Below are 17,938 nucleotides of genomic sequence, written 5' to 3' on the forward strand. Positions count from 1 at the left end.
GCTTTTTAGTTGTTATTATATGTACTGAATGTGCATGTCAGCCATCGTGCTATTCGTCTGTTAGTGAATGTGTATGTCAGTCATCATGTTGTTCGCTTCTTTGCAGGTTTTAGAAACCTCCCCGTTTAGGGGAAGTGTCGTCGAATTTTTTTACTGAGATTACTATGTTACTTTTTTGCAGCCAGGAGATCCTTCGATTCCACCGCCAACTGCAAATTGACTCCACCGTGACCTCAAGTATACCCCATTTTCGTATCGTACTCATAGATTACGTAACTCTGTTAGACGTGGTTAGTTAGTAGTTAGTATTTAGTTATTAGTTAGTAATTAGCTAATAATTAATTATTACTTAGTACATAGTGTTAGACATTAGTAGATCGATATTGAGTAATGAATCCGTCTATGAAATAGATAGACAACCTAGTCACCCTGTATCATAGAGAAAGTGTGGAGGAAGATTTTTATGGCAATGTTAGTTTTGATGGAATGAAGAATGTGGCAATTATATTCGATGAAAGACCGTCGTTTTGCGAGATTTTCGCTAGGGCTTGTGATGAGCTTCATTGCAAGTCAAACGACCATGTCATCTCAATTGAGGAGATTTATAATCTAGCGTAGCTCGGCACCATTATCTGTGGCGCCGAGTTAAGTGCCACGTCGGTTGCCACCACGACCCACTCATGCCAGCGAGTCCCTCTGCTTGGCGACATGGGCCATGGCACTACCTCAACACTATAGCCTATGGCACCGAGCAGAGTGTCCAAAACCAGGAATAGTTCCTCTAGGAGGAGGCTAAATGTAATTTTTTCATAAAAAAGATTAAAATACAATGCGCCGAGTTTTATAACTTGATGGCATGGATACTTGGTGTGTGGGATCAGGCAGCACGTAGGTACGTCCGTTCTTAAATATTTGTCGTCCTCTAGTTCATTTTTAAAACTAAAATGTGATAAATAAAAAATAACGGAGTGAGTACATCGTACCGCCCTGGTCGTCACAATGGCGTCTAGTAATCCCCCACGTCTCGTGACAGTTGTTGAGAACTACGTTACCACGGATCACCAGATCCGCTCCCTTCCCTCCCGTCAGCAGTAGAGGCGCAAGAAGCTGTAGAGAACTCGTCTCCCTTCCCATAAGCACGACAGAGGAAACACACGAGACACAAGATATAGGGTTGGGCCTCTGGCCTCTTTCTGATCTCTGTCTTATGAGGGGGTGTACATGTTCCTTATATATAGATGTGAGACCCCTCAGGGGCAAAGCAGGTATTTGCCCACATAACCCTAACTAGGGTTACTTAACACTCCCCCTTGGGCAAATAACGCGACCAGCACATGCCTCGTTAAAACTTCAAAAAACCCAGTGGGAAAAATGTGGAGAAAGAGTGCATGGTGATACAAATTGCATTTGCACTTTGTTGCCTCATTAAAAACCTTATGTGAGAAACTTCAGAAAAACTCACCAAGGAAAAAGAGTACAACAACTATCATCAGGACAAATTTCGATCTTTCTGGATCAGGAATCCATCGAATCTTCTACAAGGGCTAAATTTAGAAATGTGCTCCCCCTGATCCTTGCAAAACTGTATCAATATGGCACATCATCTTCTTCTGGAAGTATATGCACATAAAGATTTGGCAAACGGATTGCATATCCTTGCAAGGACTATTTCAGGAACTTTACCGCTACTCACTTCTAGGATACACGAGGTAAGTGCACGTATCGACATAAATAAGCCACTTTGATTGATGATGTTTGATCGACTGGATCTATATATTTGATAGAAACTTCCATAAAGGTTCACATATTGATCATCAAGCTAACGCCTTCATGGCATAGAATATGACATTTACTGTCTCACGGTTGTGATCAATATAAGCATTCGCTCCCCCTGACGATGACATCTGTCAAAGTCGTTATCCCTCATAACTCAAGCATATTCTTCAAGGTATATGTCTCATTGTTCATCTGAAATAACGAGAATGGATGAGGTTGGGGTGCTATCATTTTCTATCTCACACCACAATTTATACATAGTTGTGCAAAGCAAATAACATGTCCTTCAATAGGACTTAGGGGATAATATAGTGGCAATAGTACATATTCTAAATATGACACATCGCTCGAGGCGTTCATCCATTGCAACATCTATGATGGTGTAATAAAAGTCCATCTAAGATCGTAATCCATGAGGGATTTTTCATCAATCAGATACATCGTTATAGTCTGTCATTCTGGCACAATGGGGATATTTTGCCAGTAGCACCTAAACCTTATAGGTTTCTGCCATCAGGGCTTTAGGGGATACCGTAATTCCACATCTAGTGGAAATTACCATGAGTAAAACTCATGGAATGCACATGTGCTTATTCAGTGAACTTCAAGTCCTTTGGTACCTCATCTTATTCCTTTTCGGGTCTGTATGGGTCTTTATCCCTTTATAGGGATTATCAAACTTTGGTGTTCAACACAGACTTGGTTTCTTCTGGATAGGTTCCATCTGGGAACGATAGTCTCAACTAGGAGATATTCTCCCTACATAGGAGAGTGATCATTTATCAGGAATGTATTATTCGGTATGAGATTTATATGTTGCATATTTATAATTCAAAGATATGAGTCCTCCTAGGATCTCATGATGGATCTTCAGAATCCTATTAACCGCATATTTTAATTCATGCCATTTGCTAGATATATTACATAGCGGAACATTGTGATAGTCACCTAGAGGGGGGGGTGAATAGGGCGAAACTGAAATTTACAAATATAAACACAACTACAAGCCGGGTTAGTGTTAGAAATATAAACGAGTCCGCGAGAGAGGGCGCAAAACAAATCACGAGCAAATAAGCAAGTGAGACACGGAGATTTGTTTTACCGAGGTTCGGTTCTTGCAAACCTACTCCCCGTTGAGGAGGCCACAAAGGCCGGGTCTCTTTCAACCCTTCCCTCTCTCAAACGATCCACGGATCGAGTGAGCTTCTCTTCTCAAATCAAAGCCAGGAACAAAACTTCCCCGCAAGGGCCACCACACAATTGGTGCCTCTTGCCTTGATTACAATGGAGTTTTGATCACAAGAACAAGTGAGAAAGAAAAGAAGCAATCCAAGCGCAAGAGCTCAAATGAACACGACAAATCACTCTCACTAGTCACTAGGGTTTTGTGTGGAATTGGAGAGGATTTGATCTCTTTGAATGTGTCTAGAATTGAATGCCTAGAGCTCTTGTAGTAGTTGAGAAGTGGAAAACTTGGATGCAATGAATGGTGGGTGGTTGGGGTATTTATAGCCCCAACCACCAAACTTGACCGTTGGCTGGAGGCGTCTGCTCGATGGCGCACCGGACAGTCCGGTGCACACCGGACAGTCCGGTGCCCCTGCCACGTCATCACTGCCGTTGGATTCTAGCCGTTGAAGCTTCTGACTTGTGGGCCCGCCTGGGTGTCCGGTGCACACCGGACAGGTACTGTTTGATGTCCGGTGCACCGGTATGGGCGTGCCTGACGTCTGCGCGCGCTGCGCGCGCATTAAATGCACCGCAGGGAGCCGTTGGCGCCGCAGGGAGCCGTTGCTCCGCTGGCACACCGGACAGTCCGGTGCACACCGGACAGTCCGGTGAATTTTAGCGGAGCGGCTGCCGCGCGAACCCGAGCCTGGCGAGTTCCTGAGGCCGACCTCCCTTGGCGCACCGGACACTGTCCGGTGTACACCGGACAGTCCGGTGAATTATAGCTGAGTCGCCTTGGAAATTCCCGAAGGTGGCGAGTTTGAGTCTGAGTCCCCTGGTGCACCGGACAGGTACTGTTCACTGTCCGGTGGCACACCGGACAGTCCGGTGCGCCAGACCAGGGGTGCCTTCGGTTGCCCCTTTGCTCTTTTGTTGAATCCAAAACTTGGTCTTTTTATTGGCTGAGTGTGAACCTTTTACACCTGTATATACTATACACTTGGGCAAACAAGTTAGTCCAAAGATTTGTGTTGGGCAATTCAACCACCAAAATTATATAGGAACTAGGTGTAAGCCTAATTCCCTTTCAATCTCCCCCTTTTTGGTGATTGATGCCAACACAAACCAAAGCAAATATAGAAGTGCATAATTGAACTAGTTTGCATAATGTAAGTGTAAAGGTTGCTTGGAATTGAGCCAATATAACTACTTACAAGATATGCATGGAATGTTTCTTTCTTATTTAGCATTTTGGACCACGTTTGCACCACATGTTTTGTTTTTGCAAAACCTTTTGTAAATCCATTTCAAAGATCTTTTGCAAATAGTCAAAGGTAAATGAATAGGAGTTTGCAAAAGCATTTTCAAGATTTGAAATTTCCTCCCCCTGTTTCAAATGCTTTTCCTTTGACTAAACAAAACTCCCCCTAAAAGAGATCCACCTCTTAGTGTTCAAGAGGGTTTTGATATACCATTTTTGAAATACTACTCTCTCCCCCTTTTGAACACAATAGGATACTTATTGATAAATACTTTTGGAAAGCACTAAGTTTTTGAAAATGGTGGTGGTGCGGTCCTTTTGCTTTGGGCTCATTTCTCCCCCTTTTTGGCATGAATCGCCAAAAACGGAATCATTAGAGCCCTCCTAGAGCTATCTTCCCCTTTGGTCATAAATAAATGAGTTAAGATTATACCAAAGGCGAAGTCCGGTCCTTTAGCGTTGGGCTTTTACTCCCTCCCAAGGACGAAGTCTTTTTCTTTGATGCTCATTTCTCCCCAAAGAATAGAGAGTTGCTTGGAGTGATGGCGAAGTATGAGTTACGGAGTGGAAGCCTTTGTCTTCGCCGAAGACTCCAATTCCCTTTCAATATACCTATGACTTGGTTTGAAATAGACTTGAAAACACATTAGTCATAGCATATAAAAGAGATATGATCAAAGGTATTCAAATGAGCTATGTGTGCAAGCTAGCAAAAGAAATTTCTAGAATCAAGAATATTGAGCTCATGCCTAAGTCTGGTAAAAGATTGTTCATCAAGTGGCTTGGTAAAGATATCGGCTAATTGATCTTTGGTATTAATGTAAGAAATCTCGATATCCCCCTTTTGTTGGTGATCCCTAAGAAAATGATACCGAATGGCTATGTGCTTAGTGCGGCTATGCTCGACGGGATTGTCGGCCATTTTGATTGCACTCTCATTATCACATAGCAAAGGGACTTTGGTTAATTTGTAACCGTAGTCCCGCAGGGTTTGCCTCATCCAAAGCAATTGCGCGCAACAATGACCTGCGGCAATGTACTCGGCTTCGACGGTGGAAAGAGCGACCGAATTTTGCTTCTTTGAAGCCCAAGACACCAAGGATCTTCCCAAGAACTGGCAAGTCCCCGATGTGCTCTTCCTATTAATTTTACACCCTGCCCAATCGGCATCCGAATAACCAATCAAATCAAATGTGGATCCCCGAGGGTACCAAAGCCCAAACTTAGGTGTGTAAGCCAAATATCTCAAGATTCGTTTTACGGCCGTAAGGTGGGATTCCTTAGGGTCGGATTGGAATCTTGCACACATGCATACGGAAAGCATAATGTCCGGTCGAGATGCACATAAATAAAGCAATGAACCAATCATCGACCGGTATACCTTTTGATCCACGGACTTACCTCCCGTGTCGAGGTCGAGATGCCCATTTGTTCCCATGGGTGTTTTGATGGGCTTGGCATCCTTCATTCCAAACTTGCTTAGGATGTCTTGAGTGTACTTCGTTTGGCTGATGAAGGTGCCTTCTTGGAGTTGCTTAACTTGAAATCCTAGAAAATACTTCAACTCCCCCATCATAGACATCTCGAATTTCTGTGTCATGATCCTACTAAACTCTTCACATGTAGACTCGTTAGTAGACCCAAATATAATATCATCAACATAAATTTGGCATACAAACAAGTCATTTTCAAGAGTTTTAGTAAAGAGTGTAGGATCGGCCTTGCCGACTTTGAAGCCATTAGCAATAAGGAAATCTCTAAGGCATTCATACCATGCTCTTGGGGCTTGCTTGAGCCCATAAAGCGCCTTAGAGAGCCTATAAACATGGTTAGGATACTCACTGTCTTCAAAGCCGGGAGGTTGCTCAACATAGACCTCTTCCTTGATCGGTCCGTTTAGGAAGGCACTTTTCACGTCCATTTGATAGAGCTTAAAGCCATGGTAAGTAGCATAGGCCAATAATATGCGAATTGACTCAAGCCTAGCTACGGGTGCATAGGTTTCACCGAAATCCAAACCTTCGACTTGTGAATACCCTTTGGCCACGAGTCGAGCTTTGTTCCTTGTCACCACACCATGCTCATCTTGCTTGTTGCGGAAGACCCATTTGGTTCCTACAACATTTTGGTTAGGACGTGGAACCAAGTGCCATACCTCATTCCGCGTGAAGTTGTTGAGCTCCTCTTGCATCGCCACCACCCAATCCGAATCTTGGAGAGCTTCCTCTACCCTGTGTGGCTCAATAGAGGAAACAAAAGAGTAATGTTCACAAAAATGAGCAACCCGAGATCGAGTAGTTACTCCCTTATGAATGTCGCCGAGGATGGTGTCGACGGGGTGATCTCGTTGTATTGCTTGGTGGACTCTTGGGTGTGGTGGTCTTGGTTCTTCCTCATCCTCCTTATCTTGATCATTTGTATCTCCCCCTTGATCATTGCCATTATCTTGAGGTGGCTCATCTTCTTGATTTTGTCCTTCATCAACTTGAGCTTCATCCTCATTTTGAGTTGGTGGAGATGCTTGCGTGGAGGAGGACGGTCGATCTTGTGCATGTGGAGGCTCTTCGGATTCCTTAGGACACACATCCCCAATGGACATGTTCCTTAGTGCTATGCATGGAGCCTGTTCTTCACCTATCTCATCAAGATCAACTTGCTCTACTTGAGAGCCGTTAGTCTCATCAAACACAACGTCACATGAGACTTCAACTAGTCCAGTGGACTTGTTAAAGACCCTATATGCCCTTGTGTTTGAGTCATAACCAAGTAAAAAGCCTTCTACAGTCTTAGGAGCAAATTTAGATTTTCTACCTCTCTTAACAAGAATAAAACATTTGCTACCAAAGACTCTAAAATATGAAATATTGGGCTTTTTACCGGTTAGGAGTTCATATGATGTTTTCTTGAGGATTCGGTGAAGATATAACCGGTTGATGGCGTAGCAGGCGGTGTTGACCGCCTCGGCCCAAAACCGATCCGAAGTCTTGTACTCATCAAGCATGGTCCTTGCCATGTCCAGTAGAGTTCGATTCTTCCTCTCCACTACACCATTTTGTTGTGGCGTGTAGGGAGAAGAGAACTCATGCTTGATGCCCTCCTCCTCAAGGAAGCTTTCAACTTGAGAGTTCTTGAACTCCGTCCCGTTATCGCTTCTTATTTTCTTGATCCTTAAGGCGAACTCATTTTGAGCCCGTCTCAAGAATCCCTTTAAGGTCTCTTGGGTTTGAGATTTTTCCTGTAAAAAGAATACCCAAGTGAAGCGAGAATAATCATCCACAATAACTAGACAGTACTTACTCCCGCCGATGCTTATGTAAGCGATCGGGCCGAATAGGTCCATGTGTAGGAGTTCCAGTGGTCTGTCGGTCGTCATTATGTTCTTATGCGGATGATGAGAGCCAACTTGCTTCCCTGCTTGGCATGCGCTACAAATCCTGTCTTTCTCAAAATGAACATTTGTTAATCCTAAAATGTGTTCTCCCTTTAGAAGCTTGTGAAGATTCTTCATCCCAACATGGGCTAGTCGGCGGTGCCAGAGCCAACCCATGTTAGTCTTAGCAATTAAGCAAGTGTCGAGTTCAGCTCTATCAAAATCTACCAAGTATAGCTGACCCTCTAACACTCCCTTAAATGCTATTGAATCATCACTTCTTCTAAAGACAGTGACACCAATATCAGTAAAAAGACAGTTGTAGCCCATTTGACATAATTGAGAAACAGAAAGCAAGTTGTAATCTAAAGAATCTACAAGAAAAACATTGGAAATAGAGTGGTCAGGAGATATAGCAATTTTACCCAATCCTTTGACCAAACCTTGATTTCCATCCCCGAATGTGATAGCTCGTTGGGGATCTTGGTTTTTCTCATATGAGGAGAACATTCTTTTCTCCCCTGTCATGTGGTTTGTGCACCCGCTGTCGAGTATCCAACTTGAGCCCCCGGATGCATAAACCTACAAAACAAGTTTAGTTCTTGACTTTAGGTACCCAAATGGTTTTGGGTCCTTTGGCATTAGACACAAGAACTTTGGGTACCCAAACACAAGTCTTGGAACCCTTGTGCTTGCCCCCAACATATTTGGCAACTACCTTGCCGGATTTGCTAGTAAGCACATAAGATGCATCAAAAGTTTTAAATGAAATGGCATGATCATTTGATGCATTAGGAATTTTCTTTTTAGGCAACTTAGCATGGGTTGGTTGCCTAGAACTAGATGTCTCACCCTTATACATAAAAGCATGATTAGGGCCAGAGTGAGACTTCCTAGAATGAATCTTCCTAATTTTGCTCTCAGGATAGCCGGCAGGGTATAAAATGTAACCCTCGTTATCCTGAGGCATGGGAGCTTTGCCCTTAACAAAGTTAGACAAGTTCTTAGGAGGGGCATTGAGTTTGACATTGTCTCCCCTTTGGAAGCCAATGCCATCCTTGATGCCAGGGCGTCTCCCATTATAAAGCATGCTACGAGCAAATTTAAATTTCTCATTTTCTAAGTTGTGCTCGGCAATTTTAGCATCTAGTTTTGCTATATGATCATTTTGTTGTTTAATTAAAGCCATATGATCATGAATAGCATTAATATCAACATTTCTACATCTAGTACAAATAGATACATGCTCAACAATAGATGTAGAGGGTTTGCAAGATTTTAATTCTACAACCTTAGCATGCAACATATCATTTTTAGTTCTAAGGTCAGAAATTGTAACATTGCAAACATCTAGTTCTTTAGCCTTAGTAATCAACTTTTCATTTTCTACTCTAAGGCTAGCAAGAGATACATTCAATTCATCAATCTTAGCAAGCAAATCAACATTATCATTTCTAAGATTGGGAATTGAAACATTACAAACATGTGAATCAACCTTAGCATTTAAAATAGCATTTTCATTGCTAAGGTTGTCAATCATCTCACGGCAAGTGCTTAGCTCACTAGATAATTTTTCACATTTTTCTACTTCTAGAGCATAAGCCTTTTTAACCTTAACATGTTTTTTGTTTTCTTTAATTAGACAATCCTCTTGGGAATCCAAAAGGTCATCCTTTTCATGAATAGCACTAACCAATTCATTTAATTTTTCTTTTTGAGCTATGTTAAGGTTGGCAAAAAGGGAACGCAAATTATCTTCCTCATCACTAGCATGGTCATAACTAGAGGATTCATATTTAGTGGAGGATTTAGATTTAACCTTCTTTTTGCCGTCCTTTGCCATGAGGCACTTGTGGCCGACGTTGGGGAAGAGGAGTCCCTTGGTGACGGCGATGTTGGCGGCGTCCTCGTCGTCGGAGGAGTCGCTTGAGCTCTCGTCGGAGTCCCACTCGCGACAAACATGGGCATCGCCGCCCTTCTTCTTGTAATACCTCTTCTTTTCCTTTCGTCTCCCCTTCTTGTCGTCACCTCGGTCACTGTCACTAGATATAGGACATTTAGCAATGAAATGACCGGGCTTACCACACTTGTAGCAAACCTTCTTGGAGCGGGACTTGAAGTCTTTCCCCCTCCTTTGTTTGAGGATTTGGCGGAAGCTCTTGATGACGAGCGCCATTTCCTCATTGTCGAGCTTGGAGGCGTCGATTGGTTGTCGACATGGTGTAGCCTCCTCCTTCTTTTCCTCCGTTGCCTTGAATGCAACGGGTTGGGCTTCGGATGAGTCGCCAAGCTCGTTGATTTTCCTCGAGCCTTCTATCATGCACTCAAAACTTACAAAATGCCCGATAACTTCCTCGGGGGTCATTTTAGTATATCTAGGATTACCACGAATCAATTGAACTTGAGTGGGATTAAGAAAAATGAGAGATCTTAAAATAACATTTACCACTTCGTGATCGTCCCACTTCTTGCTCCCGAGGTTGCGCACTTGGTTCACCAAAGTCTTGAGCCGGTTGTACATGTGTTGTGGCTCCTCTCCTTTGTGAAGTCGGAACCGACCGAGCTCCCCCTCGATCGTTTCCCGCTTGGTGATCTTGGTGAGCTCGTCTCCCTCGTGCGCGGTTTTGAGTACATCCCAAATCTCCTTGGCGCTCTTCAACCCTTGTACTTTGTTATACTCCTCTTTACTTAGAGAGGCGAGGAGTATCGTTGTTGCTTGAGAGTTGAAGTGCTCGATTTGGGCCACCTCATCCTCATCATAGTCCTCATCCCCTACGGATGATACCTACGCGCCAAACTCAACAACATCCCATATGCTTTTGTGGAGCGAGGTTAGATGAAATCGCATTAAATCGCTCCACCTAGCGTAATCTTCACCATCAAAAGTTGGTGGTTTGCCTAATGGGACGGAAAGTAAAGGTGTATGTTTGGAAATGCGAGGGTAGCGTAGGGGGATCTTACTATACTTCTTGCGCTCTTGGCGCTTAGAAGTGACGGAGGGCGCATCGGAGTCGGAGGTCGATGTTGATGAAGTGTCGGTCTCGTAGTAGACCACCTTCCTCATCCTCTTGTGCTTGTCGCCTTTCCGATGCGGCTTGTGGGAAGAAGATTTTTCCTTCTTCTCTTTGTGGTGAGAAGAAGATTTCTTCTCCTTCCCTTTGTTGGAGGAGCTCTTCTTCCTCTCCCTCCTTTTGGTGCGGGACTCTTCCGATGAAGTGCTCCCGTGGCTTGTAGTGGGCTTTTCGCCGGTCTCCATCTCCTTCTTGGCGTGATCTCCCGACATCACTTCGAGCGGTTAGGCTCTAATGAAGCACCGAGCTCTGATACCAATTGATAGTCGCCTAGAGGGGGGGTGAATAGGGCGAAACTGAAATTTACAAATATAAACACAACTACAAGCCGGGTTAGCGTTAGAAATATAAACGAGTCCGCGAGAGAGGGCGCAAAACAAATCACGAGCAAATAAGCAAGTGAGACACGGAGATTTGTTTTACCGAGGTTCGGTTCTTGCAAACCTACTCCCCGTTGAGGAGGCCACAAAGGCCGGGTCTCTTTCAACCCTTCCCTCTCTCAAACGATCCACGGATCGAGTGAGCTTCTCTTCTCAAATCAAAGCCAGGAACAAAACTTCCCCGCAAGGGCCACCACACAATTGGTGCCTCTTGCCTTGATTACAATGGAGTTTTGATCACAAGAACAAGTGAGAAAGAAAAGAAGCAATCCAAGCGCAAGAGCTCAAATGAACACGACAAATCACTCTCACTAGTCACTAGGGTTTTGTGTGGAATTGGAGAGGATTTGATCTCTTTGAATGTGTCTAGAATTGAATGCCTAGAGCTCTTGTAGTAGTTGAGAAGTGGAAAACTTGGATGCAATGAATGGTGGGTGGTTGGGGTATTTATAGCCCCAACCACCAAACTTGACCGTTGGCTGGAGGCGTCTGCTCGATGGCGCACCGGACAGTCCGGTGCCCCTGCCACGTCATCACTGCCGTTGGATTCTAGCCGTTGAAGCTTCTGACTTGTGGGCCCGCCTGGGTGTCCGGTGCACACCGGACAGGTACTGTTTGATGTCCGGTGCACCGGTATGGGCGTGCCTGACGTCTGCGCGCGCTGCGCGCGCATTAAATGCACCGCAGGGAGCCGTTGGCGCCGCAGGGAGCCATTGCTCCGCTGGCACACCGGACAGTCCGGTGCACACCGGACAGTCCGGTGCACACCGGACAGTCCGGTGAATTTTAGCGGAGCGGCTGCCGCGCGAACCCGAGCCTGGCGAGTTCCTGAGGCCGACCTCCCTTGGCGCACCGGACACTGTCCGGTGTACACCGGACAGTCCGGTGAATTATAGCTGAGTCGCCTTGGAAATTCCCGAAGGTGGCGAGTTTGAGTCTGAGTCCCCTGGTGCACCGGACAGGTACTGTTCACTGTCCGGTGGCACACCGGACAGTCCGGTGCGCCAGACCAGGGGTGCCTTCGGTTGCCCCTTTGCTCTTTTGTTGAATCCAAAACTTGGTCTTTTTATTGGCTGAGTGTGAACCTTTTACACCTGTATATACTATACACTTGGGCAAACAAGTTAGTCCAAAGATTTGTGTTGGGCAATTCAACCACCAAAATTATATAGGAACTAGGTGTAAGCCTAATTCCCTTTCACATTGTTTATTCAACACATATGTGGGATGGGTCTCTCACAAGACCACTTGAACCATCGCATTCACCACGCATTATTTCAATAGTGCCCATAAATGTCCGAACTTCAAGCTCGCGACTTTCATTTTGCGATTATTGGTTCAGCCTCGATTGCATTTATCAATGACCCGATAAGAGAGCTTAAAGCATTCATGCCTAGGACTTCGTTTTGGATCTATTTGCAATCTAGAGGGGCAAGATAGGTGTCGACATATTTGTCTCCCACATTTAATTATGATCTCCGTCATTTCCCAAAACGAAAGATTCATTGTTCCGTATTCCCAGCACAATGATATTGCGCGCATTGCTAGGAATTTCATCATCAAGATGAACCTCTTCGTGAGGCAGATCACCATCAGGGTGAATTAATCGGAGGAGAGTTATCACAGACCACGTGAATCTGCAATCGGAACATATTCTTTGACTAAGGCCGATGGATCATATCCGCAGGCGTCCCCGCAGAATAGATCAAATGCCAATAAGTCAAATGTGGATATGATATTAATCCCGGGTATATCCACATCTACATCAGGTAGAAGCGTTCAAACCTATTTGGTTACTCCTCAACGATTTCTGGCAAACTCCATATACACAGGAGTACACACCGAACGACAGGTTCAGTTTGGCTTATGTGCGTTTAATAGAATATTGAGGCATTACACTATATGGGCATTCCTCCCCCTAATGCCGAGATGTTCTAAAAGCATATAGATAAAATCCTCAACCACAATCATCCAGTTGTGGGCAATGTATGCTATTGTGGTGATTTATTTGGGAAATCTTACGCACATTACAGATAGGGGTTTTATGCAATGAACTTTGGACTTAGATTAATGTAGTGGCATGAATACTACATATTTGTCCTTCAACATGGAGGGTTAGTCTCAACATCCAGCGAGACACGCAACAACAAGTTGCTTCATGGTTACAATTCTGCAAACTTATTGTTATTACTACCAAATGCATAGTCAATCATTAAGATTTAGACTAATATGCGTAGCACTATTTTATCCATAAGGGTCCTTCAGGGGCTCATGCATACCATTCATCGTTTGGAGCCATTAGTTGACTTCAGATCAACAAGTAAAATGACCATAAGGGTCTAACGCTCACAAAGACATTCACTGGTTGCATTATGCTTTTAAGAACATAGGAAAAATGTGTGTGTTTATATTGGTAGTGAAGTGCACGACATCAGGCCAATGCTGCCAAGCAAAGATTTTTATATGCAGAGATGTATAGTCTAGCTCATTCTTATCACTGCCCATGGTTTACCCAATTACTCATACTGCTCTGAAATTGGGTATCGATTTATGCAATATTTTTAAGTATAATAATTTTGAGAGAGAACTTATAACAATAGTTAATTATTTGTGGTGTTGCCAGCAGGGCAAACATTTCTCCTCATATTATATACCAAATTGTTCTATAAAGCATTATCGATCTTTTCGTTGTTCGGCAAAAAGAAAAGCTTTGGAATAGAACAGACAAGGCCAAGAATTCATTTTATCTAGGAAAAATCACCATATAACTAGCTTTTGATGAAGCAAATGATGATAACTGCTTGGCAAGAACGAAACAATACTGGTATCCGCCTAGGATCCATCTTCAACAACAGATATTACTGCTCTCATACGAAGAAATCATTAGGAGTAGAGAGGATACAACAGGACTCTACAAGATCTTCATATTTCTATCACAAATTATCATCACTAGTAGTCTAGTGGTCAAGACATATGACTCTTCTGGCTCCGAGGACCAAGGACATGTTAATGTCTAATTTGGCTTCAAGATCTGTGGTGATGTGGGATTTCATAGTTATTTGTCTACTCTTCTCACTTCTGGTAGATCGGAGGTAGATAATGGTAAGCATGCCAAAGGGTGGAATACAGTGTAGTTCGGCTACATAAACCCTAGGTATGTGTCCATTCAGGACCGACCTTTACCATTTAGCTTACAGTGTATACCAAACTTGTCAAAGGATTATCCCGAGTCAATTCAGTGACTATAAGTATTTACAATTTTGAGAGATGTATGTGACATAAGCATAGAGGTCCTAGATAGAACGAGTAAAGTGGTTCGACGTGAACACACTAGGATTTTCACACCAACATAGTGAAAAAATTCTAAGAATAACCTCTTGGTATACTCGCAACTTCGTGTTGCTGGCATTACATGTCCTTTTATCTCATAGTTTGCTTCATGTCATTCAGCGACAAAGAGAGCAATGTGCTAACATCTAGTTGAGCAATGTATGGCTGAGATTTATAGTGTTAAATCATTTAGTAAGGCCTTTTGCTTACTAAAAGAATCCCAATTTATGATGTCTTCTATGCCAAAAAGGCTTTCATGCATTATATTATATATCTTCGAGTTACTTCGGGTAAAACTTTATGCATGAGGAGAGAGCAGAAAATTAACTTATCTGTGTTTCATTGTATTTCAATTTAATTTCCCTAATTTCCAAGCATTATAGAGCTTGATATAGTTGTTATGGCCACTTGGCGATATATATAAATACATGATGCCACACAACACAATCAAACAAAATATAGGGCCAAACAAAATTGTTTATGGAGGTTGCGCATAATGTGACTTTAGTGGCCTGAACAACCCACCGCGTCCGAGTACAAGCTCTAGCATCTGGTGTCAACGCGTGTGCGGCCATCAGGGCTACGACAACACAACAAGCCTTCGTAATAAGTGCAACAGGCACAATTATGACTCGGTAATTGGGGTACACGATAAGTCCACGCAACGTGCACAACAGGCGCAATTGTGGCTCGATGATCACGACAGACAGATAGTGCCTACAGGGCATGCGAAAAATACGCGACTCAACGATGGCGGTCTGACTCAACGGGAGCGATCCGATTAATAGAGAGCGCGACATAGCAATCACATGATGCAGCCAAGTTCGAACGGCACAAATATTGTGTCGTGTTGCCAGGGCGCAGTCAATATTCAGCTAATGCCATAACTCAGCCGATTACCAACGCAGCCTGATCGACGTGTCTGAGTACCGATTATACAATTTAATCGCTCGGTGTGAGTTCAAAAGCTCAATGCAACACAAATATTTAGAGTGATTTGAGTATGCACATTATAGCATTCACACATTTTAATAATTTCTGCCAATTATCTATTACGAGAAATAAAGCAGAAAATAATACTTGAATTAATGCATGAGCATAAGCAGATCAGGTGCATATAGGCATTTTCTCATATTCAAGTATACATTTTTCTACTAATTATTTGCTACAGGAAATAATTAATTAAAGTAGAAACTTGAATATAAAACCTACTTTATTCTATCTGTAAAACAAACCTCACTTGTCATCATATAATACGATACCTCTAATCACCTAAATACTCAGGCTAAAATATTTAATATATAATCTCTACTAACTATTAAGGTACTGTTCCAATCTCGCGAGATAAACTTTAGCAGCTCTTTTTTAGCTAGTTTTAGCCATTTGTAATCTAAACAGGAGAGCTAATTGTGGTAATTGAAGCTAAACTTTAGCACTTCAATTCATATAGCTAAAGTTTAGCAGGAAGCTAAAGTTTATCCCGTGAGATTGAAACGGGGCCTAAGTCATTAGTGTAGACCGTCGGGATGCCCCCGCCTCCCCCTCTCAGTAGCGGCAGCGCCCACTTGCCTGGAGCGCGAATTTTACCCGAGCAAATCGCGGCGGCGCTCGTGCCCGTGCCTCCCGCGCCGAACCCTAGCGCAACCACCAGATCCGGAGATCTAGTGCGGGCGCGGGCGGGACCCCAAGCCTCTGACTCAACTCAATCCCCGCACCCACCAATGCCACCCCTCGGCGCTGATCCGATCCCGCCGCCACCGACACTCGCGGACCCGCCCCCATGGATTCCGCCCGGAGCTGGCTCCAAAAGCTGCAGCCACGGGACAAGGACATAGAGCGGGGCGCCAAGACGCCGGCGGCTCCACGAGGATGGCAAACAGACTGGAGCTGTTTGTCAGGCTTCTTCATCTTCCGTTTGGGATACATTCCGCCCAGAACCGGTTCCTGGCCTGCGGGAGGGGAGGAGTAAATGAGCGGCCACGCGCCGCCTCCCCACTGTCGATCGATACATGCCGTTCCACTAGGTGGAATTTATGGCGACTCGGACACGGCACTGCTTTTAGTAGTAACCAATGCAGCTTCCTCCTCAGGGCCTGGAAGAAGCTGCGACCTTCTTTGTTTTTTGGCAACGAGATCTGGTCCTCGCCTTCCTTCGTTTCTTCCTTTGCTCAGATCTGCGCGCGTCCGTGGCGCGGGAGGGCTCGCGCTCCTGCCCGCCCGCGCTGCTAAATGTGCTTTGTTTTCCTTTTGTTAATGGCTGCTGCAGCAGACCTGATTGTTCCTAGCGTTTCTTTTCTCTCCACCACACAGACGATAGTGGCGGCGGTTCAAGGTTCGGTGCGAGAGCGCGATGTCCCAGGATCGACGGCGGCGAAGATGTCGGGTAAGAGGAGAAGTGATTCTTGTTCTTTGCTTTGGAAAGAAAAACAACCATCTTTTTCTTATTGGGATGCTTAGCGCGGCGCCATGCCAATCTCTACCTGCCTGTAGTGAGCCACGCGGAGGACATCGAGATATCGCTGTGTGACGGCAACTCGAAGGACGAGCGGAGGCGGTGCAAGATCGGCTCGCTGCGGCGGAAGGCCATCCACGCCTTCAAGAAGCGAGGGAGGCGCCACGTCGACTTCCGCTTCTCGCTGGCGGCCATCTCCATCGAGGACGTCCGCGACGCCGATGAGGAGCGCGCCATCGCCTCCTTTCGGGACCGCCTCCCCGCGCTCGGCCTCCTCCCCGACAAGCACGATGACTAACTACCACATGATGCTCAGGTCACATTAAAGCCCACCCCTCTTTTTCCTTGCATGCGCTGCATTTGGACGCGGTTTGTTGAATGCCACTATGCCAGTGCTTGAAACTCACGGTTTGGTTCAGGTTACTCGTGCTTACAGAATACAGATCTGTTTGTAGTTTATTCAGTTTGATTGTTATTGATTTCTTCAGGGGTTTAAGAATTTCTCCAAGACTGCAAGAGAACTTGTGCACCGGATGCAAAAGATTGATAGCGACTAATATCCCGAGGTAATTATTCTTTTCAATGGGTAATATGTTATGGTATTTTCCCTGTTGATCCAGTTAAGTAATATGTGATGAATGCAGACACTCCACCAAATGTTTGTTGTGAACGCTAGCAGTGGATTTAAGTGGATCTGGAACGGCGTGAAGGGCTTCCTTGACCTAAAAACTTCATCAAAGATTCATGTAAGGCCCATAAATTTTATACCATCCTTTAGTGGACTCTTGTTTGGTAGCACAATCATTAGTTTTTTTTCTTCCTGTAGGTGCTTGGTTCAATCTACCAGAGCGGGCTTCTTGAAGTAATAGATTCGAGGTACTCGTAGCTGTGTTCAGCTGAACTTGTTCCCTTTAGCTGTTTCCTAGCTTCAGGATACCAACATTTAATATTGCTTGTTTTTTTCTCAGTGAGCTACCAAAATTCCTTGGCGGTTCATGCACATGTAGTGACAAGGGTGGTTGTCTAGGGTCGAACAAAGGGTCGTGGAATGATCCTTATATATTGAAGGTGCCATTTAACGTTTTGTGTTTACGTAGAAATAGTTCATCTGGATGTTGTCCATGTTTC

General features: G+C 44.4%; 1 pseudogene; it reads left to right on the forward strand.

Moving 5' to 3' along the window:
• Window positions 1-16,138: 16,138 nt before the first annotated feature.
• Window positions 16,139-17,938, forward strand: part of LOC103628206 (phosphatidylinositol/phosphatidylcholine transfer protein SFH6-like) — a 94,282-nt pseudogene continuing 92,482 nt past the window's right edge.

The sequence above is a fragment of the Zea mays genome, chromosome 5 (genome assembly GCF_902167145.1).
Source record: "Zea mays cultivar B73 chromosome 5, Zm-B73-REFERENCE-NAM-5.0, whole genome shotgun sequence".
NCBI lineage: Eukaryota > Viridiplantae > Streptophyta > Magnoliopsida > Poales > Poaceae > Zea > Zea mays.